Source organism: Coturnix japonica, unplaced genomic scaffold, assembly GCF_054131305.1.
Source record: "Coturnix japonica strain WE unplaced genomic scaffold, WE-NBRP24 Scf039, whole genome shotgun sequence".
Classification (NCBI taxonomy): Eukaryota; Metazoa; Chordata; class Aves; order Galliformes; family Phasianidae; genus Coturnix; species Coturnix japonica.
The window spans coordinates 2,854,473-2,876,464 of record NW_028188942.1 but is presented as its reverse complement, the minus strand read 5'-3'; the positions used below and the strand labels follow the sequence as shown (position 1 = coordinate 2,876,464).

Genomic DNA, 21,992 nt, shown 5'->3' with positions numbered 1-21,992 from the left:
TTAGTGCCTTTAGTTAGTTCCTTTAGTTAGTGCCTTTATTGCCTTTTTCTTCTCACCGTCGTGCGCAGCAGCTTGTAGGTAAGCTGAGCTGGCGTGGGATGGATGGGTGGGCAGTGAGGTGTTGAGAACTGCTGGCTGTCGGAGCTCACAGCACCGTATTGCTTACTCTTGACCATCAGACATAATTTTCCCCTGGTACACACGTTCCAAAGGGGGTATCCGTAAAGTTAGCACCTGTCCCGTGCTTCTTCCATTGTCTTTGCTCAGTAGTGGAAGCATTGTAAAGTTGCTGGGCGGACAGGCATCACGTAGCCTGAGACTCAGCATGTCTTGCAGCAAGTGGATGGGACGGTTGTGCTGTGTGTGTTATTCCATGACTGTCTTAGCCCTGCTCACTGACCTGCTCTTTCTCTCTCCTCTCCTCACCCTCCGCCCACTGCCTCGGTGCAGCTTTTGCTCTCATTCCATCCGAGCAAAGCGACAACTGCTGCAGATAGCTTGAAGTGATCTCACTGCCAGGTACGTGCCATGGTTTGTCCCCCCGCATGGTTTTGCCGCATGGTATGTGAATGTAGTTCTGAAGAAGTCTGTCCATACTGTGCTGTGTGAATAGAGAAAACAGAAGTGTGTTTCTGCTCTGTTCCAGCTCTTCACACTTGCTGTTATGGGTGCTGCGTGCAGTGAGATCAGCCGTGAGCCTGAGGTGGCGGCGACGGAGGTACAGTATGAAGCTCTGGCCGGTCTTTGTTCCCTGTGTTGAACCATTAGAAGGAGCTGCAGATGTACTCTCCTGCAGGAAAGAATGGGCCAAAAAGGGCCTGGCCAGCTGTCTGCGCCAGTGCCATTGCTGATGAGTCTGGGTAGAGAGAGATGCATCTTTGCATGGCCTGGCAATGCACACCAGGAAGGGAAATAACTGTGATGAGACGTGCAGCTCCTTCTGAAGTGCTCCTGATAAGGACGGAGCGCATTTGCTGCAGCTTTCTCTGCAGATGTGCTCCTCACCTTGAAATCCTCCTGGTTTGTCCTCAGCTCCTGACCACGGCCTGTGCTCTGTTTTGCAGGCTGATAACATGCGGGAGCCGCAGCTGGTGCGTGCTATGTCATCTTTAAACGTACCAGCAATTGCGGCAGCCCATGTTATTAGGAGCCACGTCGCCCAGGGGCCGGATGAGCTCTCTCTGGATGTAAGCAGTTCCAGGCGTTCCTTGTTGTTGTGCACAGAATTAGTATAGAGTGTGAACGCCTCGGGAATACTCTCATATTTTGTGTCGTAGAAGAAGGCTTTTGTTTTAGCTGTGCTGAAGCTGGGATTGATGTTTCAATCTTTTGCAGGTTGGAGACATCGTGTGCATTGTTGATATGCCACCAAAGGAGATGAGCCCCTGGTGGAGAGGCAAGCGTGGCTTTGAGGTAGGCACACATTTTTGACTAGAGAGCACAGCTTCAGTAGTGTCTAGAATCTCCGGTTGGAGCTGCTCTGCCTGCACAGGATGGCTTCTGGATGCAAACAGTTGCCCTGTGTCGGTGTCAGAGGATCTTCCCTTTGGCTCTGGGCTTGGGCTAATGCCCACCTGTCTTTTTGTTCTTATTACAGGTTGGTTTTTTCCCTGGTGAGTGCGTGGAACTCATCAGGGGAAAACTGCCCGAGTCCATCCTACATTCATTGCCAAAGCCAGGTGCGTATTTTACATTTGACAATGCGGGTTAGTAAAATGGGGTCTGAACGTGGCTTTCAGGGGGTTCATTAATGCCCGAGTTGAGCAAGCTTAGAAAGAGAACTGCATTAAGCTCCTTGGGCACCTCCAGGGATGGGGAAAATCCGTTCTTGTGTGTCCTTGTTGGGAACATGCTTTCTGTTGTTACGTGTTCTGTTGAATGTGTTGCACTCGGCCTCGTCCAACCGAGCCAAGCCTGAAATGAACTTGTTTCTTTGTTTTGTTGCACAGAGCCAAAGAAACGGGGCAAGTTCATCTCCTGCCTTCGTTGCCCGTTGAAGGCCCGCCCCAGGAGAGCGAAGCAGCCTGAGCCTCCAACATTCTCGGGATCCATGTCCCTGCTTGACATCGTTGAGAGGTATTTAGCCAACAGGACTTGAGGGCTGAGCTGTAGGAATGGAAGCATCCTCTGCTGTTTGAAACAGAGCGCTTTTCTAAGCTGTGTTTCAGCAGAAACCAGGCATTGCCCGGAACAGGCAACTATTGGCAAGGGTTCGGTGCAGCTCTTCCCTCACCCTGCACCACGACTGACAGCATGCTCTGTTTTCTCTGCAGAATGAGTTCTCCCAGTAAGAGGGCAGAGTCAGCAGCTTGCAGTTGGCGTTCCTGCTTCTGCCTGGGCAAACCTTCCCCTGTGGCCAAACGCCAACTGCAGAGCAGTGCCAGGGAGCCCTCTGAAGCAGAAGTCTTGGTCCTGGCAGGTAAGCATGCAAATCCAGCTTTCAAATCACTGCTTGTCAGCAACACAGGTAGAATTCATGCTTTCAGTGGGCTTGTACATCCTTCTGGCATTCAAGCCTGTGCCTGACATCTTCAGTTGACCCCTGTCTTTCCCAAATGAGTCTCTTGTCAACACAAGAGCTGGACCTGCACGAGGATCACTTTCAAGACAGTGACACTGTTGCTAGAAGCCTATTTGCTTCTGCCCACCATCACTGCATAGCCAAATGTCAAGAACCTGTTTCATGATTCATCTTGTGAAACTTTGACACTAACTGCTGTGCGTCTACTCCTTCCTAGGTGACCCGAGCCCTTGTATATCTCCAAGACGCCAGGCATGTTACGATGCAGCATCCTGTGATTCAATCAATGAAGAACTGTTACTAAGCACAGGATGCTGCAGTTCAGATGAAAGCCTTCCGTATAACATCAGTTATAAAGAGAAGAATGCCATCATCGTTGAAGCTCTCGTTCATCCCATACCTGTTGAAGCTGCTGACCTGAGCCTGCCAGACTCCTCAGGCACCAGCCTGAACCGAGTGCCTTTCGAGGACAGCCCAGCCCAAGCACAGCACGAGTGCCCCGACAGCAGCACAACCATGCAGGCTCAGGTCAGCATTACAGAGGAGAAGCCAAACATCTTGGAGGGGGAGGTAGAATCAGGCCAAGAGTCCCAGGCTCCGGGCAACAGCACGACTTCTGAGACACTCTCGTCAGACAACAGAGAATGAGTCCCATCTTTCCTCCAGACCTCACACCCCCTCCTTTTTCCTATTGAATAAAGGCACGCTCGTGCTCAATCAACGCCTTGACTGAATTCTGAGTTTTCATTCGCAGAGATTGGGATGAGTACAAGAAACAGCAAGACAGCTCAGCTTGCAACGCTCTGGCTGTGGGGTGCGTGCAGGGACACTGTAACCATACAGGGAAAGGCTTCCACTGCTTCCTCAAGCTGTAGTCCAGCCCTGCTACTGCTCTGTGGCACAAAGCCCTGAGGGATGTTCCATATTGTTAACCTAAGTGAAGCCAGCTTCATGCACTGTGTTTTGTTGTTGCTGGGTGAGAGGGGGATGCACGTTGGTGAGAAGATGAGCATTGCTGGATCTGCCACGAGTGTCCCTTCTGCCTCTAAGAATATGTCCTAAGTAGGATGTGAACACTGCTGGCACTTCCTCATTGCACGTGCTTGGAGGATCTTCAGTTCTTGCACATTTCAGGATGTCTGTCAGTGACTACGAGGAAATTCTCAAGTACTAGGAATTCCATGAAACAGTTGGAACGGGTAAGTGTCATCTTTGTACAGAAACAGCACGCTTAACAGTCTGTCTCACCACTCTAGAATTAATCTGAGAATAGATTAACAGCTCTTGTCAGTTCTCTAAGTCAGGTTTCATTTGTATAAATTTGAAATTCGTTTTTTAAACCAGTTGGAAATTGTAATATTATATTAGAGAAGAATTCACACTCAACTTTAAGCATCTGTGTTTTGATTTGTAGGTGGTTTTGCAAACGTAAATCTTATGCGGCATCTTCTTACTGGTGAAAAAGTTGCACTAAAAATCATGGAGAAAGTTACTGTAGGGGTAAGCCAAAAGGCATTTAAATATGATAATATCTTCTGTTGGAGTTGTGGAGTTCTCAAGAACACGGGGGCAGGTGGGATGGTACATACGAATGCAGCCTACTGGTCCCATTGCCTTTTGAAAGATGCTGTAGAGCTGGAAAAAGTTTAACAGAGCACCACAAATCTTCTTCCTCGTTGTTCAGAGGGCAGTATTCTCTGGCTGTAAAATGGAGGAAGTTATTACGTTATTACATTACATTACATTATTGTTACATTATTACAGCAATTTTACCAAAATACCAATGAAAATGCTGAATGTTTTACTGTTCATTTTTCACAGCTCTGTTTCAGAATTTCTATGGGAGTGATGTCAGTCATTGCTGAGTTGATGTTGAATTGTGTACTGTCCCATATGTGCTTGTTCTGTTCCACAACAGTCAGATGTGGTACCTGGTATGTCACAGTAGTTAGCGATTTCATCGCTTGCTTTTATGGTCTCTTAAGGATGACTTGCCTCATGCTAAAACAGAAATTGATGCCATGAAGAACTGAAGTCATCAACATGTTTGCCCATTGGATCACGTAAGAGAGACATCAAAGAAATATTTATAGTCATAGAGGTAAGAAATAGTTTCTGCTTTCTGTGCTGTCTTTCTTACTTATCTTTCTCTGATACTCTCTAAATGCATTTTCAGATAACCTTATCTTACAGGGAAGCTGTTTGATTGCATTGTTTCTAAGGACCGCCTTTTGGAAGAGGAAGCTCCAGTCTTTATTTGACAGACTGTTTCAGCAATTGCTTCTGTTCACAGTCAGGGTTATGCCCAGAGACCTCAAACCAGTGAGCCTGAACTGCAGTCAGTCTTCCATAAATAATAATGAATGTGTTTTTATTTTTCTGTTGGGAGAGAAAGTTACAGTACTCCACTCCATTCCAGTGGATTGCAGGAGAGAACTGAAGGGGGGAGAAGTAACACAAAGTAGAACTCATGGGTTGAGATAGAATTATGTACTGAGATAGAGAAAAGGATAATAGTTATGATGAATGCAAAAGCAATTGCTCACCACCTACCAATCAGTGTCCAGTTAGCCTCCTAGTAGTGGAAGAGATTTACATGAAGTTCTACCCCCTTCAAAACTCCTTCCACAATATGTCATATAGTATGGAATATCCTTTGGCCAGTTTAAGTCAGCTGTCCTAGTTCTGTTCCTTCTCACTTCCTTGGGCTCTCAGCTGAGATTGACTGTGGCTCTGTACAACGCTGCCTGGCAGCAACTGTAAGCATCACTGCGCTATCTCCATTGTTTCTCTAGAATGAAAACGTTGTATTGTATCAGACACTGAAGAAGATAATTCAGTCCCAGCTGAAACTCAGACAATAACTTGTGCTTAGGATTCTTTCCCTACAGGAAATGTTAGATATTTATTGCTATGTGGTACTGTGTTCTGTAGCTGAGCTGGATTTTGTTATCCTTGAAGAAGTATCTTCCTCTGAAAGGGGAGTAAAACATGATGCTCCTAATGAGCGGAGCAGAGACACAGATCTGATCTGAGTGTTGGTTTCACATTTTTGTGATGCTCTTTGCTGCAGTTTGTATCTCAAGAGAAGCCCTTGTGGTGTCAGTCTGTTGTGTAACCTGCTCTAGTTTTGTGCCTCAAGGAAGAGTGATCCTTTAAACAAATGGTGGCTATACAGAGGGTATGGGGTGAGATGCATTCCTCTGGCCCCATCCAATGGATTTTCTGTCACAAAGATCATTCTCCCCAGCTTCTCTTCTCTGAGTGGGAGCTTCAGCCCCCTGCACAGGCTGGAGGTCATCCATAGAACTTGCTTCAGAGTTTGTTTCAGGTTGTTATCCTTCCTGGCCAAAAAGCAGATACAGTATTGTAGATGTGGTCCAGTGAGTGTTGAAGCAGGAATGACTTGTCCTGGTCTGGTTGTGCTGCTTTTTAATGCAGCTGATGATCTTGTTGTACTTCTTTTCTGTCAGAGCACACTGCTGGCTTGCATTCAGCCTGTGGTCTCTCACCACTTGTCCTCCTAGTCCCCAGGTCCTTTCCAACAGATACAAGCTAGTATTTCCCACCTGGGATATTGGAAGATGGGAACTTGCCAGCAGTCAGTGAAGATCTCTGAGACAGCGAGAGCGAGCGAGCTTTGAGTAGACTGGGAACCACTGTCCACAGCAGGAAATAAGAGAAGAGAAAAGATGTTTCCTTGGGCATTTGGGTGGAAATCATTCCTGACTGCTTTCTCATCCACCGGGAAAATCTGCTGATTGACAATTTGAAGCTGATAGACTTTGGACTCTGTGCAAAGCCAAAGGTAAGAGTATCTGTTAAATCAAATACAATGTGCCCCCAAGTAATGCATGTTTGACCACCGTATGCAACAGGGGCTTGTCCAAACAAACTCCTTAAAATCAAGCTGTTTCTGTGGCTGACATGTCATTGCATCTTGTTTGGATTGGCCTGAACTGTATGAGAGTGGTTAACAGATTGCTCAGAAGCACAGGTAGATAATTCTCTCTAGCTAGACTCCCTGTTTTCATAGTCTAAGCTGTAGATAATCTTGTAGGTATATCACCTGTCTTATGCAAGGGTCTGTAATAGGAGCATGAGGTTGGTGTGCCTAAGGAACCCTCTAAGGAACTGCATGTAGGATGAGATTGTGGATAGAATAAAATGACTTTTGCAGGTGACGTACAAATCCTGTGATTGCATATGCTTGAACTGAATTGTTTCTTGATCTTCAAACTGATTTCCAGAATCCTTTATTAACATGTAAGATGGGTGCTGGTAAGAAAGAATGGGAAGACTGCCTTACTGATTCCAAGAGAATTACTTGTCCTCAAATGATTTTTCCTGGCCAAAGTTAGAGCCTCTCACAGGTAATCGAGACCAACAGGCTGTTGTTGCACAATCAACAGGCACAATCTAGATGATCAGCTGAGGAAAATAAAGCATCATGCCAAGGGTACTAGATAAGTGAGCAGCTTGAGATCTACACATTTATGTGATACTCATGGTCTTAGACAATATTTGTTTAGTGAGGTCACATTGAATGAAAACAAAATCTAAGATTAATGAAAATATACAAAGGAGAAGAAGCCTCTGAGGCTTCTGAAGTGTTATGACCAGAAGACATAAACTCTGTTTTTGAAAGAGCAATTTGCTCTGTTAATTATCCATCATTTCTGTGCAGTCTGTTTTGTCAGACTTGTCTTTAGCTTCCAAGTTGTATGTGAAGACTTGTTTGCACTGTAATGCACAATGTACGAAAAATTGGGAGATGAAAATGTGAAGAGTTTTTCTATCTTTGATTTCATGTCTGGAATTTTGGAACCCACTACTTGCAGTTGTTAATCTGTCCAAACTGGTCTGGTTTGCAATGCCCTCATACTTCTTGAAAAACTCTGCTGTTAAAGGCAGAACAATTCCTACAAGTGCCATGGCCCCACTGTTGTTCTAATTCTTGTTTCTTTGTTTTCCACACGCTGCTTTTCAAGCCTCCTTTTTCTTTACAGTCCAAGTGAGAATTGCACTGTGAGGTGTCTGAACCTTGCTGTGCCTCTACATAAAGAGAACAGCAGCAAAGCCTGACAGGTGACTGTGCTGACAGCTCTCGTAGCCAGTAACACGTAACTGTGCTAAATCCCTTGTGATGGCTTTGATTTAATTTTTGCCAGTGAAATCCTTGTAAAAGGAACTGCAGCAGTGTGATGAGCTAAGGTGAAGATGCTGGTTTTAGTAGTGCTCTAAGCTGAGTGGAAGGGCAATTGAATGAGGGTTATATGCTTTCTGTGGACAATAAGGTTGTGGTGCTGTTGGGGTGGGTCCAGAGGAGGGGCCACTGTGATGATCAGAGGGTTGGAGCAGCTCTCCTATGAGGAAAGGCTGGATTGTGGCTCTGGGCAGCCTGGTCTGGTGGTTGGCGACCCTGCATCATCAAGAGAATCCAAACTACTCACAGCCTAATCATAAAGAACATCACCAAGAATGATGGTGGAGCAGAAGTGAAATTTGTTGCCGAAAATGTTGATGTCAGCACCAAGATGAGAGTGAGAGGTATTTGCTTTGATCCTTCTCCTTTCCTCTTACAGTCAAGGCATAGTTGCTGTGATCTGATGATTAGAACTGGGGCTGCAGGCATTCACTGACTGTACCAAATACCTGAAATTGCATCCCATGGACTGACGTGAGTCCCGGTAATGACCTAAACATGATAGCACTGAGTGTAGTGTAAGCCAGTCTACCCAGCTGCTTGGTATCTGAACCAGATTGCTTCATGCCAGCTGATGAATGTCTGCAGTTCACAGCTATTGGCCAGTGCATTCAGTCAGCAGGTTTACCACTGCATCACCATAGAGCAGTACTTTCAGCTCCAGGTTCAGACAGCCTTTCTGATTGCACTGGAATAATTTAGAAGTAGGGGAGCAATCATTCCAATAATATCTCTATCAATCAGCTTTGCATGACAAAATAGAACAAATAAACATTCATGATGGGAGGACCTGTTTGTCATTGGGTGGAAACCTCTGCAGAAGCATGTTTAGAGCATTCTTAATCAGTAGAAGGAGATGTTTGGTTGATTTTTACTTAGTAAATCCGGCAAGAAGACCAAATGAAATATCTTGAATTGCTCAGCAGTGACACAATGATGAGTGCAGGAACAGAAGGTGATACTTTTTCAGAGATGTTGCAGCAAACATTGACCACGTTAGCCTGATATCAATTGAACTAACGAGGCCTTTGCTCCTGACAGGTGCTGCAGTGAGATTTACCAATAAGAGCAAAGATGTAGAAAAGATCTCCGCTCGGCTGCGTGAGGAAGCCAAACTGAGGCTGAGCTTTCAGACACAGGCGCTACTGTGGAGTGAATGAAGGATGGGAAGGAGCTCAAGGCCAGTGAAAAATAGGAACTGCACATTGTGGGGAAGAAACACACCCTGAAAATTCACAACGTCTCAATGGATGATGCTGTAAGTTGTCAGTGCATCTGTGAGGGGGATAAAATGCATGAGTTTGCATGATGAGGCTCTTCATCATCTTCTGCTGGCTTGTCACCCTTGTTGATCCATGGAGAAACAAGAAAGGCCTAGAGTAGTGTATGCACTTTGGCATTGGAGAGCTTACTTAATTGCTTCTTCTCAAAGAACAAACTCCAGAGAGTCATGGAGACATCTCCAAACAGAATTGAATACTGGGACTAAATTGATGGAGAGCAGAACTTCCTGCCACGGCTTGTCAGCTAGTCTTAATTTTGCTTTTCTTCTCTCTGTCATGTTAGCATAATATTTCATACTGGCAGGTCTGCCCAAAGAATTAAATGAATTAGCTGATGGACGTTTCCATGTGCTTTGCACTGTAATGTGACTATCAAATGAGTAATCAATGCTGTTATTTTAAAATCTGTGTTGGCAGGCTGTAAGACAAACAGCTGCTGTTGGTAGCTTGGTTACTGCAGAATCAGCTTTTGTGCATCTCATAGATAGGGAAGAGACCCTTAAGGGTCAGCTAGTTGGACTCCCTTGCAATGAACAGGGGCACCGCAGCTCCATCAGGTGCTCTGAGCCCTGTCCATCCTGACTTTGAATATCCTCAGGCTCACAAATCTTATACCTATGCCACACACTCACAGTATTTCACCATTCAGCATCGCCACTTGTATCTTCTCTTGTTGTAAATCAGAGCTAGCTGGTAAATCATCTGCTGTGCGGGTCATCTGTGTCTCTCCCATGGGCATCACGTGGCTGCTGGGAGGCTTTGAAGAGCTGCAGCCAGAGGTGTGTCACCCGCTGGGCCTCGTGCCCAAAGGAGCCCACAGGAAAGTGTTGTTGCAGTTTGTCACGCACTGCACTGCCATGAGACTTGACGTGCCAGACATCCTCTGACACGTGAGCTCCTGCATCCAGGCAGGACATCTGAGACGTCTCCTTCAGCCTGACGTGGCTGCAGTTTCACACTGGTTTTACTAAGGAAGGAGAAGGCACGTGGATGAAACTCTTTTCCTGCTCTTCCTTCCAGACCTTTCAACCTGTGATCCATGCTGGTGGAAAAACAGAGATCTCAGCAACATCCATCCTTTTCAGGGAGGTTGGGAAGAGGAGATGGTGTTATCCCATAAAGGGAGGTGGGGAACTCGCACAGGCTGCCCAGGGAGGTGGTGGGATCCCTGGAGGTGTTCAGGAACTGTGGAGATGTGGCCCTGATGGATGTTATCAGGGGGCATGGTGAGGTGGGTTGGGGTTGGAATCAAAGGAGGACCCCCATGTATTTCAGCAGGAAGCACTACTGGTAATAAGACCTTTGGAGCAAATCCTGGTAGGGCCACGCTCAGCTGGTCCAGTCCGGAGGCTGTTCCTCCTTCCTGCAGTATCTGCAGTGAAAACCAGCAGCTGCTTTTGTGTGGCTGGGCTCACATCCAGCAGTGGTGAGGGGACTACAATGATAAGAGACAGTTGCTGAAAAAATGAATGAAATTTGACTGTATGATAGGACGGAGTTAAATGTATTTACAGGATCTCAGGCATCCCAGTGTCCATCAGCTGGCTCTCGAGCTCCTAAAAGACAGGCGTTCTGTAGAACGTTGTTGAATTTGTATTATCCATGCGTGTTCTTGGAACTGCAGAACAAATGCATGCATAATCCAGACTTTGATTTTAGCAGCTCTGACTGCGCTGTCTCAACAGACCCAACTCAGTTGTGTGCGCTGTTTTGAAATGATATGTTAACAAGAAGTTGGAAAACAAACTCCATTACCTGGAGTAAAATAGGACCGTGGCCTTAGGCTTAAACCTTTGGCTAAGAAAGTGGTGAGATTTTGAATCTTTGCAGTCAATTATTCCACTGTGTGTTAATAGGGGCCAGTTTCATCATCTAACTTTTGCGCTCCAATTAATTTCCATAAAGGAATTCTGTTTTTCTTTTCAGTCCTAAGTGATATCTCCATCTTTTAGGCTCGATTTGTTTGCCAGGGGGTTACAATGCAGTAATAGAACACCCTCCATTGATTTCCTTCTAGTTTGCTTGTTCCAGTTCTTTCCTCAGTTTCCCTATTTCAGACATTTTCTTGAAGCCTTGGGCTTCTTCCTTTGGCTCTGTCCCCTGTACAGTGTATGTCCTTCAACTTGTGGATATAAGGTAATCTGGTACGTGGTTTATAAAAGCTGCCAATTTGCCAGCTTCTGAATTAGAGTCTAGCAATTAGAACTAGGAATAAACGTGTATCTTTGGTCTTATGATAAATGAATGCCTCATGGTCACCAATGTCCCTGTAGTTCTTTACCATCATACATATTTTGTGTGTCCATATTTTGTTTCAGCACTGGCAGACTTCATAAACAAAGAGACAACTGGAGGAGTTATCAGGGCAGTTGCTGGAAAACACGCTGAATTTGTTTCTGAGACCTCTGAAGCCAATGTCATGGTGAAGTGGTACAAAAATGGCAAAGAAATCACGACCAGTAAGAAATTCACAATGGAAGATAAAGGGAAACTGCATAAGCTTGTGGCTTCAGCTGTAACGAAAGAAGACGAGGGAACATCTGCAAAATTGGAGATGACACTCTGATTTTTGATTGGAAAGTCTCAGGTAAGTTTGTGAGGCAAACATGGGATCACAATCCATGTAAAGCACTTCAGACTTAATTCATTTTATTTGTCCAACGCTGTGGGTTTCCAGTATTTAGGACAAAGATTGCATATCTCTATTGAAGCAATTCTGACCTTACTGTTGTCCCTATGCAAATCCACAGTATGAGCAAATAATGTAACTGTGTTGTGATGAATTCAAGACAGCCTTATCTCCAGCTGGGGCTGGAGTCACGACTTGAGCCCTGACATCTGGGCTTCATTCTTCTAGTTCATAAATTGCCTCAGCACTTACATCATCTTTAAACCTCTGACTGAAATGGTCCTAAGTTCTTAGCATGGGAATCCTGTCTCCTCTTTTGACAAATTAAACTCCACATTTGGAGAGTTGAGTGTCTCCTGCTGTACCCGAAGGATGTTGTGATCTCTGAGGTGTCTCCCTGAGGTGCTGTAAGCACAGCCATTAGCTCATAGTACAAGTAAAGCACTGTCAGGTCAAGCCTGGAGGAGTAATGCTTGTCACTGACCTGTTCCTGTTCAGGGTGGAGCTGGAGGGTAAAATAACACAAGAAATTGTCATTGATATTCAATATCTGTGAAATTCAGCTGGCTGCATTCACAGAACCTGGCGTTAAGATCTGTTTTCTGGTTTCTATCTTGAGCCTATTTTCCATAACCCAGTCCTCATTTATGAACTGAAGCTCTACTGAAAGCCTTTCGCTGTGTATGCTCATGCTGCAGTACAGCGCTTGTGACATCTAACAGCACATTCACATTCCTCTGATCACAGGATCCTTAAGGTTGATTAAGACCCTCTAGTCCGACTGCTCACCCATCACCACCATGATGCTCACCATCAGCTAGCTAAAAACTCAGCAGAGATGATAGATCAAGCACAACATTGGATTTGGGGTGGCTAGAGAATCCTAAGATATTGAAGGATTGCTTGCAGGTGGTGTTGGCTCAGGTATTCACCCTGCATCCCACCTCCCATTCTGTTTGGTTGAGAATCATGCATTCTGCAATTTCACTTTGTAATTCAAAGACCCTGGCTTTATCTGTTGACAAACTGATCTAAAACAAGCCAAGAAGACTCCATTGGAACTGGTTGATGCAGAACAAAGGCATCCCAAAAGGACAAGTTGCACTGTTTGATGAACTTTATCGGATGAGAGCTAAGCTAAGATTTAAAAAGTTCTGGGGCTGTCTCTGAGCATCAAATCCAGAGGAAGCCTGCATGATTCCCTGAGAATGGATACCTCCTACTTTGGTGTAGGGTGAAGGGAACACTAGCAGTAACTCCTATCACAAAATGTCACATGGCTCAGACAAAAAAGTCATCAAGAGGGCTTAATTAGGAGCACCAAATGGTCACAAGATGGTCTTAGGGCAGGGAAGTAATCAATCTACGTGATATTGGTTGGTGCTATTAGTTCTTAACAGCTTGACTCTAGAAGGACTGTTGTTCTTTGGTCACCTAGTTTTAAAAGAATAGATGTCTCCTGTCTATTACAATTTTTAACGCATTATTTGTTCATTGATGCCATAAATGTGTGTGGCATAGTAATTGGCCTTGGTATATTCAGTGACTGAAAGCGACAGTTGTTGCTCTAAGAAATGCAGTACTAAGCTAGGTCTGCCTGTAGCTGACAGCCATCAGCTTGCTCCTCAGGCAGGTTCTGTCTGGATGGAATGAAGGGCATGAAATACTGATGTGCTCATCAAACGCTGCTTGTTAGCTTAGAGACAAGGTGTTGAATTGGTTTGTTCATGTATTGCAAACAGGTTACTTATCTGCCTTCATTATAGCTTCAGAAGAACATGTGCAGAATACAGAATTGATTAAAAGAAATAAGAACTGTCTGCATAGAACTTACTCTTTCCTTACACAGGAGAATCAAGCACACGTTTGTATGTGAGTACCTCCAGAGGTGAAACTCGATCCCCCAGATGTAATGAGCATAGACATTACAATCAGTTCTAACTGTATCTTAATGCTGTGCTGAATAAGCCTGAGTCAGGATGTAAACCACTTTCTCTTTTTTTCTTCAGATGAAGCCATTAATTCTGTCAGCAAGTCCAAAACGACTCCAGAAATATCAGTCAGTCCTTCTGAAGACCTGGAGCTGGTGTGTGAGGTGTCAGCTGCAAGCGGAGCTGTCGTATGGAAGAAAGATCAAACAGAGGTGAAGCAGGACCAGAGGACAACCATCATCTCCCAGGGGACGCACCACAATCTCATGGTCAAAATTGTGACCCTGAAAGACCAAGGGAGCTACAGCTGTGAAACAAAAGATGACAAAGCAACATTCCAAGTGAAAGTCAGAGGAGAGAAAATGCTTGGAATCCCAGAGATAAAGGAACTCTTCATTTGGTGTGTCTTGCATTTGGAGGATCAACTGACAGCCTCTCTGGTGCAAAATACTTTGGCTATAGGACTTTCTTTGTCATCTAGTGTCATAGCAACACTTTTCTACATGTGCTTTTACATCCAGGAATGAATTACTGCAACAAACAATAGGCAAGGAGGGTAACTTGTGCAGCTCTTGTAGTCAGCTGGTGTCTGCAGGGTTACAGTGCAAGAGCACACCAGGCATGCAAGGAGTGAGAAAAGGGGAGGTGGTTGAAGAGATCTGGTTACAAAATTTGAATGACACAATTAGGTGGAAAATGCCACTAATCAGACTCATAAATGGCCTGGGTTGCAAAGGCCCACAGTGCTCATCCAGTTCCAAACCCCTCCTATGTGCAGGGTTGCCAAGCAGCAGCCCAGGCTGCCCAGAACCACATCCAGCCTGGCCTTGAATGCCTGCAGGGATGGAGCATCCACAGTCTCCTTGGGCAACCTGTTCTAGAGGGCCGTTCCCTTCTGATTTACTGGAAATGTAGAGAGACATGAGAAGAAAAAAAGATAAGGGAGAAGGTTCAGCAGTGCATGCAGGTGTTCTAAATCTCATGTCCAAATCTGCTATCAGACTGCGAAATATTTAGCTTTGTGATATGATTTGATATGATATGATATATGATATGATATGATATGATATGATATGATATGATATGATATGATATGATATGATATGAAATGATATGCCTATCATTTCCCAAGGCAAAATAGAGGGGAAAGTATTTTCCTGTCTTAATGAGGCATCACGATGCTCCCTGTGAAGGGCAAGTATAGTGAAAATGGGGAACTGGAGTAAGCTCTGCAGCAGACTACAGCAAAACGGTGTGACTGTTGTGATGTCCCTGCAGAGAAAGAAGACGTGTTTACAAACAAGGACAAGGTACAAAAGGAGGTGAAGGCTGTACTGACTCAAAATGCCACGCTGAGCTGCGAGGTGGCCCAGGAGAAGACTCACCAAGATTCATGTCACAGGTGAGAGAAATTGTTTGGACTGTATTGAACCCCCCAACAAAGAATGAGGGGAAAGTTAAGTGGTTTGACACATTCAGCCCCAGCATTCAATGATGTAGACCGTGCTTAAATTCTGTTTAATTCATGCACTGTTTTGTTTGCCTTCTGAAGCTATTACTGCAGAGGACTTGGGTAGCCTCAGCTTAAGATGGGCTGGAAATAACTGGGGAATTTCCCTGGGGATCTCAAGTAGATGCAATGATAGCAAAATGAGAAGTCAGTAATTACAGGGGAAATTAAAGAATATTAAAGATATCTTCAGGGCACAAGCACACCCCTGCAAATGCTTCTTCCTAAATAGTCTCAGAGACAGCATTTGGTCACAATGCTAGAAGGCGGCATTGGTGGTTTCTATTAAATTAAATAAACCTGCAACTAAAAAGGTTTTCCTGTATTTTCTTTTGTTTTCTTCTCTATAGCAGGTACAAAAGAAATGCTTAAAAACAGAAAGGCTTCAAGCTGGTGCTTTTCTTTCCAGAAATGGAGGAAGACAGGCGTTCTATTTATTAGGAGAGTCTGATAAGAAAGTGGAAAAAGGCTTTTTACCAGGGTCTGTAGCAACATAACAAAGGGCAATGGTTTCAAAAGTGAAGAGGGTAGACTCAGTTTGGACATGAGAAAAGTTCTTTATGATGAGGGTGGTGATACACTGTTACAGATTGTCCATTGAAGGTTGTGGGTGACTCATCATTGGGAGTGTCCAAGGCCAGGCTGGATGGGGACCCTGGGCAGCCTCATTTAGTGAATGATGTCCCTGACCACGGCAAGAGGTTGGACTGGATGATCTTTAAAGCTTCCTTCTATACCCAAACCATTCTATGATTCCATATGGGAAACCATTTTATTACTGCCTCTGAAAACTCAGGAGATATTAGAACTGTTTTCAGAAATAAGTAGGTGAGAAAAATACATTTCCTCACTATGACTTAATCACAAACAGAATTTAACCTTGACCCTCACCTGGCTTTTGCTGGCAAAGCAACTTACAGCTGTCAGCTTGTTTAGAGAATGTAATGCCTGTCCCCGTGTATGAAACAGACTTTTCAATGACTGCGTATGCTGGTGTGCTGCTGGACAGTGGGGAAAGGGGTGTTTTTTAATTTTTGAAGATTTTGGAACATGATACTGGTGGAAATGAAAACAAGTTTAGGGCTATCTAAGCTGTTTTGGTCTGGCAGGGAGGAAGTTCTTCACTGGCAATTGATATAGTTCAGATGTTGGCATTCAGTTCATAGCACTGTCAGGAAATGTGAGTGGGAAAGCTGTCCTCAACGGTACAGTCCAAAGACTAATTTGGGCATTTGGGGAAGGCTGTGTAGAAAAGATTCATGTCTTAAATGTGCCCATTTGCCTTCAATTCCAGAAGCAGAAGATGTTTTTATCAACAAGGAGAAGGTGCAGAAGGAGATGAAGGCTGCACCAACAGAAAATGCCACACTGTGCTGCGAGGTGGCCCAGGAGAAGACGGAGGTGAAGTGGTACAAGGAAGGGAAACTGATCACCTCGAGCAAGAACTTCAAGGTGGAGACAGAGGGCAAACAGCATCGGCTGGTGGTGAGCCAGGTGGAGAAGAAAGATGCAGGGGAGTACAGCTGCGAGGCTGCTGGCCAGAAACTCACCTTCAAGATTCATGTCACAGGTAAGACAGGTGTTGTATGAAATACAGCAGAGAACAGTAAAGTAAAATCTAGTTTCTATTATACAGTGATCCAGTTGCAGTAGTCTTTGCTGAGGTTTTTTCCCTATACTTGATTGCCTGGGTTTGTAGCAAGTATTTGGTTTTAGTATGACACAAAGACCTGTTTCAGTCTGTCTGTAGAACAATAATTAGTAATATATGTACAATGGAAGCAGTGTTCAAGTAATTATTCTAATCTCTCCTGTGCCTGAGATCCCAAACTGTAATTCTTGTTCACCGAAACATTTGACTAAGAGCAGTATGTGCAGTGAGGCTGGAGTGCATGTTGTACGTGCAGCCTTTCATGGCAGGAGAAGCAGGAACTTCTCCTAGTAGTACACTGCCTTTTTACTATGCCTTTATGTTGGAGGCTGCATCTGGATAGGTGAGTCTGCTACTCACAGTAAGAGACCTGGTAGAGCTGACTATTCCCAGAGCTCAAAGTAAAATAGATATCTGCAAATCACACACAAAGAACAAAGGACTGCGTTGGTGAGCATATTTCCTTTGTGCCTTTGACAGTCACAGTTGTGGCAATGGTAGAGGCCATGAGGAGTCTGTTCAGGAAGCCAGGAGTACTGTTCTGGGTCATGAAAAGGCAGCCAGTGGTTTGACTATCACATGTTTATGTGTTTTGATGTTTCACAGTGGGTCTTAAGTAAAAGGAACTCAGGTTTTGGTTGCCTGCAGGACAGATGTTCTTTTGGGTTCAATATGTTTGCATAGTGACATGCAACCATGGGACTGGTGTTCAAGGACCCTCTTGGTTCCTTTAGTTCCTAGGTTCTTTCTTGCCTAGATTTGACACTTAGTTTCAACAGAAGAGCTGATATTCTCTAGTGAAGGCTATTAGTTTGGGCACAAGTGGTAACCTAAACCTGTTCCAACCTGTACATACAAACCTGCAAGATGGTCTCATTTCAGTCCTTCTGTTTTTCTTTTTTTCCCTCAGAGCCAAAACCTGTGTTTATAAACCAGGAGCAGGTGCAGAAAGAGGTGAGTGCTGCCCTGGCAGCAAGTGCCTCCCTCAGCTGTGAAGTAGCACAGGATACAACCGAAGTAAAATGGTACAAGGATGGAAGACTGCTTGCCTCCTCCAGAAAGTTCAGAATGGAATCTGTGGGCAAAACACGGCGTCTGGTTGTGGAGCAGCTGGAGAAGAAAGATGCTGGAGAATACATCTGCGAGGCTGCTGGCCAGAAGATGACCTTCGAGCTGGAAACAACTGGTGAGCATTCAGAAATTCTCAGCCAGGATTTTGTAGCCTTGTTGTGAACTGGGTTTTAGGGTGAAATCTCAGTTTTCTTTGCACCTGACAGTGTGAGAATTTGCTCTGGCCCTTTGTGTACCTCCCCGGTGCTCAGCTGTTCCTTCCCTTACTTGGGGATAACGTCATTTATTCAAGGTGATGTCCAAACAGGTTTGTTAACAGTCCTCTGCAGTGCTTTAAGCTGTCATAGGTCAGCCAGAATTTATGCATGTTCTATAGCCATTCCTACATGTTGAAAACACTGCACTGTGCTTAAGCTTCAGCATATGTTCCAGTAAGTACAGTTCCATTAATTCTACGGAATTGGGTGAATTAGGCATAGATCTGAAGGCTGCCTTTGCCCAGTGCAGAGATGGAAGGACTAATGTAGATTTGACTTGATATTTTCCCTTCTAGGATGGGAAGGAGCTCCGTCAAAGTAAAAAAGTGTACATTACTTCCCAGGGAAATAAGAGAAGTATCATTATTCACAGGCGGTGAACTCTCATTTTCTCTCTCAGTCTGCAACCAGGTTGGGTTGCTGTTTCAGTACTGGCTGTTTTATGCAGGAACTCTGCTCCTGAGGTTAATCCAAGTTGTATCCAGGCCCTTCAGAAGGAAAGGGAAATAGCAGCACAGAAATATGGTCTGATTCTGACATAAAGAAGTGCAGACCTGGAGAGTTAAAAGGGATTGTGTGATGTTCAAGGGATTTTGAAGCAAAGATGTCCCCTAGGTAAGATTTGTGGCTGACATTCCCCATACACTGTGGGCACACAAGCTAAGGAGAGACTAGTGATGAGCATGCAGAGAAGCCAATGATTCAGACAGGTTTGTAGTGACACGACATTGTAGAGTTCTGTCTAGTTCTCCTTGGCATAGTTTGGAAAATAAAGATGAGGTAATTGGTGGTAACCAGTATGGCTTCCTAAAATTCAAGCCATGCCTGACAAACTTGGTGGCCTTTCATGATGGAGTAACAGCATCAGTGGATAATGGGAGAGCAACTGACATCATCTACATGGACCTGTGCAGAGCATTTGATCCTGTCCTGCATGACATCCTGGTCACCAAACTGGAGAAAAATGGTTTTGATGGATGGACCAGTTGCAGGATAGGGAACTGTCTGGATGGTCACACTCAGAGAGCAGCAGTCAATAGCTCAGTGTCCAGGTGGAGGGTGGTGTTGGGACCAGTGTTATTTAACATTTTTGTAGGCAACATGGAGAGTGGAATCAAATGAACCCTCAGCAAGTTTGCAGATGACACCAAGCTGAGCGGTGCTGTTGATGTGCTAGAGGGAAGGGATGCTACCCAGAGGGACCTGGACAGGCTGGAGAGGTGGGCCCTTGGCAGCCTCATGAACTTGAGTGTGGCCAAGTACAAGGCCCTGCACCTGGGTCAGGGCAATCCCAAGCACAGGCACAGGCTTAGAGGAGAATGATTTGAGAGAAGCCTTGACCCTGAGGAGAAGAGTTGGTGTGGAGGGAGGTGTCCCTGCCTATAGCAGGGGGATTGGAACTAAATGACCTTAAAGATTCAGTCAGTTCTATTGTTTTTCTACCCTTAATTTTGCTTGAAAGGTTTTAGAATAAATGAGATTCTGGTTTCCATGAAAACTGTTTGCAGGGAGCTCCATTGTAGCTAGTAAGTCTATCTTTAAGTTCAAGGGCAATAATGCATTGACTGTGTTGAAAAGGGAAATGACTCAGGAATGGATGATGGTTTAGAATAAAACATAATCCTACTCATTTTCTATGCAAATATGTGTAAGGAAAAGATGCTGCACTCAGTTCTGGAAATATCCTGACAAATATATCTCTAGTGCTTCACAGCTGGAGATATCAAGATTGTTAAAGCACTGGAAGATGTGGAAGTGAATGAATATGGGAGTGCATCTTTTGTCTGAGATTTCACACGATGAGGTTCAGAGCCAGTGGTACAAAGATGACAACAAGCTGAAGGCTGATGACAACATTAGAATGCGGCAAGATGGTAGGGTGTAAGAGGGGGATCTTTCTCCTGAGTGGGGGGTGGGTTGGAGATCAAGCATATAAGACATCTGAAATGAAGTGAAGAAGGTTCAGAAGGGAGTTCCCCTTTTGTTTTGGGACTGAGGTTATGGTGGAACAAGTGACATGGTGGGATGCTTAGTGTGGGAAGTGTGATGCTATCCCACCATCCCACACTGCTGGGAGCAGGTAGGAAATGAGTGCAGTTATTTCCAAAGTGGGGGTGAACAGGGCAGTCAGTTCACCTCTCCAAAGAGGTTTTGTCTGACAGTGAGTGTGATCCTTCTGTATCAGGTACTTTGAAGGTGACGACGGCCACATTTGGTCAGTCCTTGTAGAAGCCATGTTTAGATTACACTTTGGTGGGGATGTGGACGTGGGGGAATGGGTGGTTTCATTGACATGAGAGAACAGGCAGTGATGCTGTGAAACCAGATGGATGATGCTCAGCCTGGCCATGTGCCTCAGAGCTCTTTGCTCAAGGAAGCCAAGTGTAGTTGTGGGGTTGCTCTCAAGAGCCCAGTTTGGTAGGGATGAGCTGGCGGTTGGACTAGATGACCTTAGTGGTCTTTTCCAGCCTTAGTGACTCTGTGGTTCTCTGCTTCAGGAAAGACCTTCTCGCTGACTTACACACGTGTCCAAGTCAAGGATGCAGCAGAAATAAAATCTGTAGCAGAAAAGGCAGAATCTCGTGAATCTTGTGCCCATCTTACAGTTAAAGGTAATTATGCTTCTGATGACGATTTTGATTAAATTATCTTATGTTATAAACGAGCTAACATCCTTTCATTTAATGTCAAGGAAGTTAAACACCACCAGGATCTTTCACAGAAATAAAAACTCCTACCTACCTACCTTTCTGCCCACAAAATATCCAGCTTCTCTTTTGGAATTTACTTTTGCTAAGTAAAACAGATTATTTTCTTAGGAGGTTGATTTTCTACGTTTAGACTTCAGCTTTGTGTTTGAACGTTGAGGGATAAAAAACATAGCTTGACTTTTTCTTCATTTCCTCTTGCTGTTTGAAAAGAACACAGGGTTTTGGTTTTTTTTTTTAATATATACAATGTTAGGGTATATATATAACATCATATGTTAAGTGCGATAAAGAAAAGGGAGACATTTGAGTTAGCACACTACTCAAGAGTTCAGTCCCCAGCTTTGCCACTGTTACAATTATAAGGGCAAGAACTTCCTGGAAAATGAATTTCTCCTAAGTAGAGTCATTACATTTGAGCTACAGAGACCTTTACTAGGTGAAAACTTGTTGTTCAGAGCTAAGTTGCTGTATTTAACCAAAGTAATTATCAATGTCCGTGTTTCATTGAACCTCTTTTCCATTTCGTAATGCGAGGAGTTTGATATCGGGATGGGAAGTTCATGGTTTGATTTAGATGTTGGACTGGGAATCAGAAGATCTGGGCACTTTTCAGATTGTCAGTCTTATTGTCTGACTTCTTAACAACATTCTTTTCTTTCTATTATTTTTTAATGATGTTTCAAGGCATTCTGAGCTGATAGGTGTAGTGTTCATGTGCAGTAATGCTGGTGTAAGTGGGGTGATAATGTAAGGGTTTTTTACATTCCTTCTAAATCTTTGCTTTCTCTTGTTCCATCCTTCTTAAAGAGCAATCCATTAATCTAGTAAAGGAGCTGTGTGATGACTATGTGACTGAGCCTGAAGAAGCCAAATTTGAATGCGAGATATCCATTCCTTCTGTGAAACCGTGGGGAAGTCTTACAGGCTGGCAGAAACTTGATTATGCAGCAAGAAGGCACCATCCACCAGCTGACCATACTGAAAACCACCACTGATATGACAGGCACCATTCAGTTCTCAATTGGCAAATCAAAATCCACAGCCAATCTGCTCGTCAGAGGTAACATATCCTGGCTTGGTTTACATCATGAAGATGAAGAATTAATTAACGTACAGTCTTCCTTCACTGGGGTCTTTGAAATATTGTGTGTGTGTCTGGAGGGTCTGCTCCATTTCCATTTAAAAGTCGTTGGACACTAAATGAGACAGCTGCATCTCAGTA

General features: G+C 44.4%; 1 long non-coding RNA gene across 1 annotated transcript; it reads left to right on the top strand.

Annotated features, from left to right (window-relative positions):
* Window positions 1–8,780: 8,780 nt before the first annotated feature.
* On the top strand, window positions 8,781–14,609 carry LOC146753237 (uncharacterized). The gene is made up of 3 exons (XR_014940181.1): window positions 8,781–8,985; window positions 11,329–11,597; window positions 13,649–14,609. It is a non-coding gene; the product is annotated as an uncharacterized LOC146753237 (long non-coding RNA).
* Window positions 14,610–21,992: the final 7,383 nt, after the last annotated feature.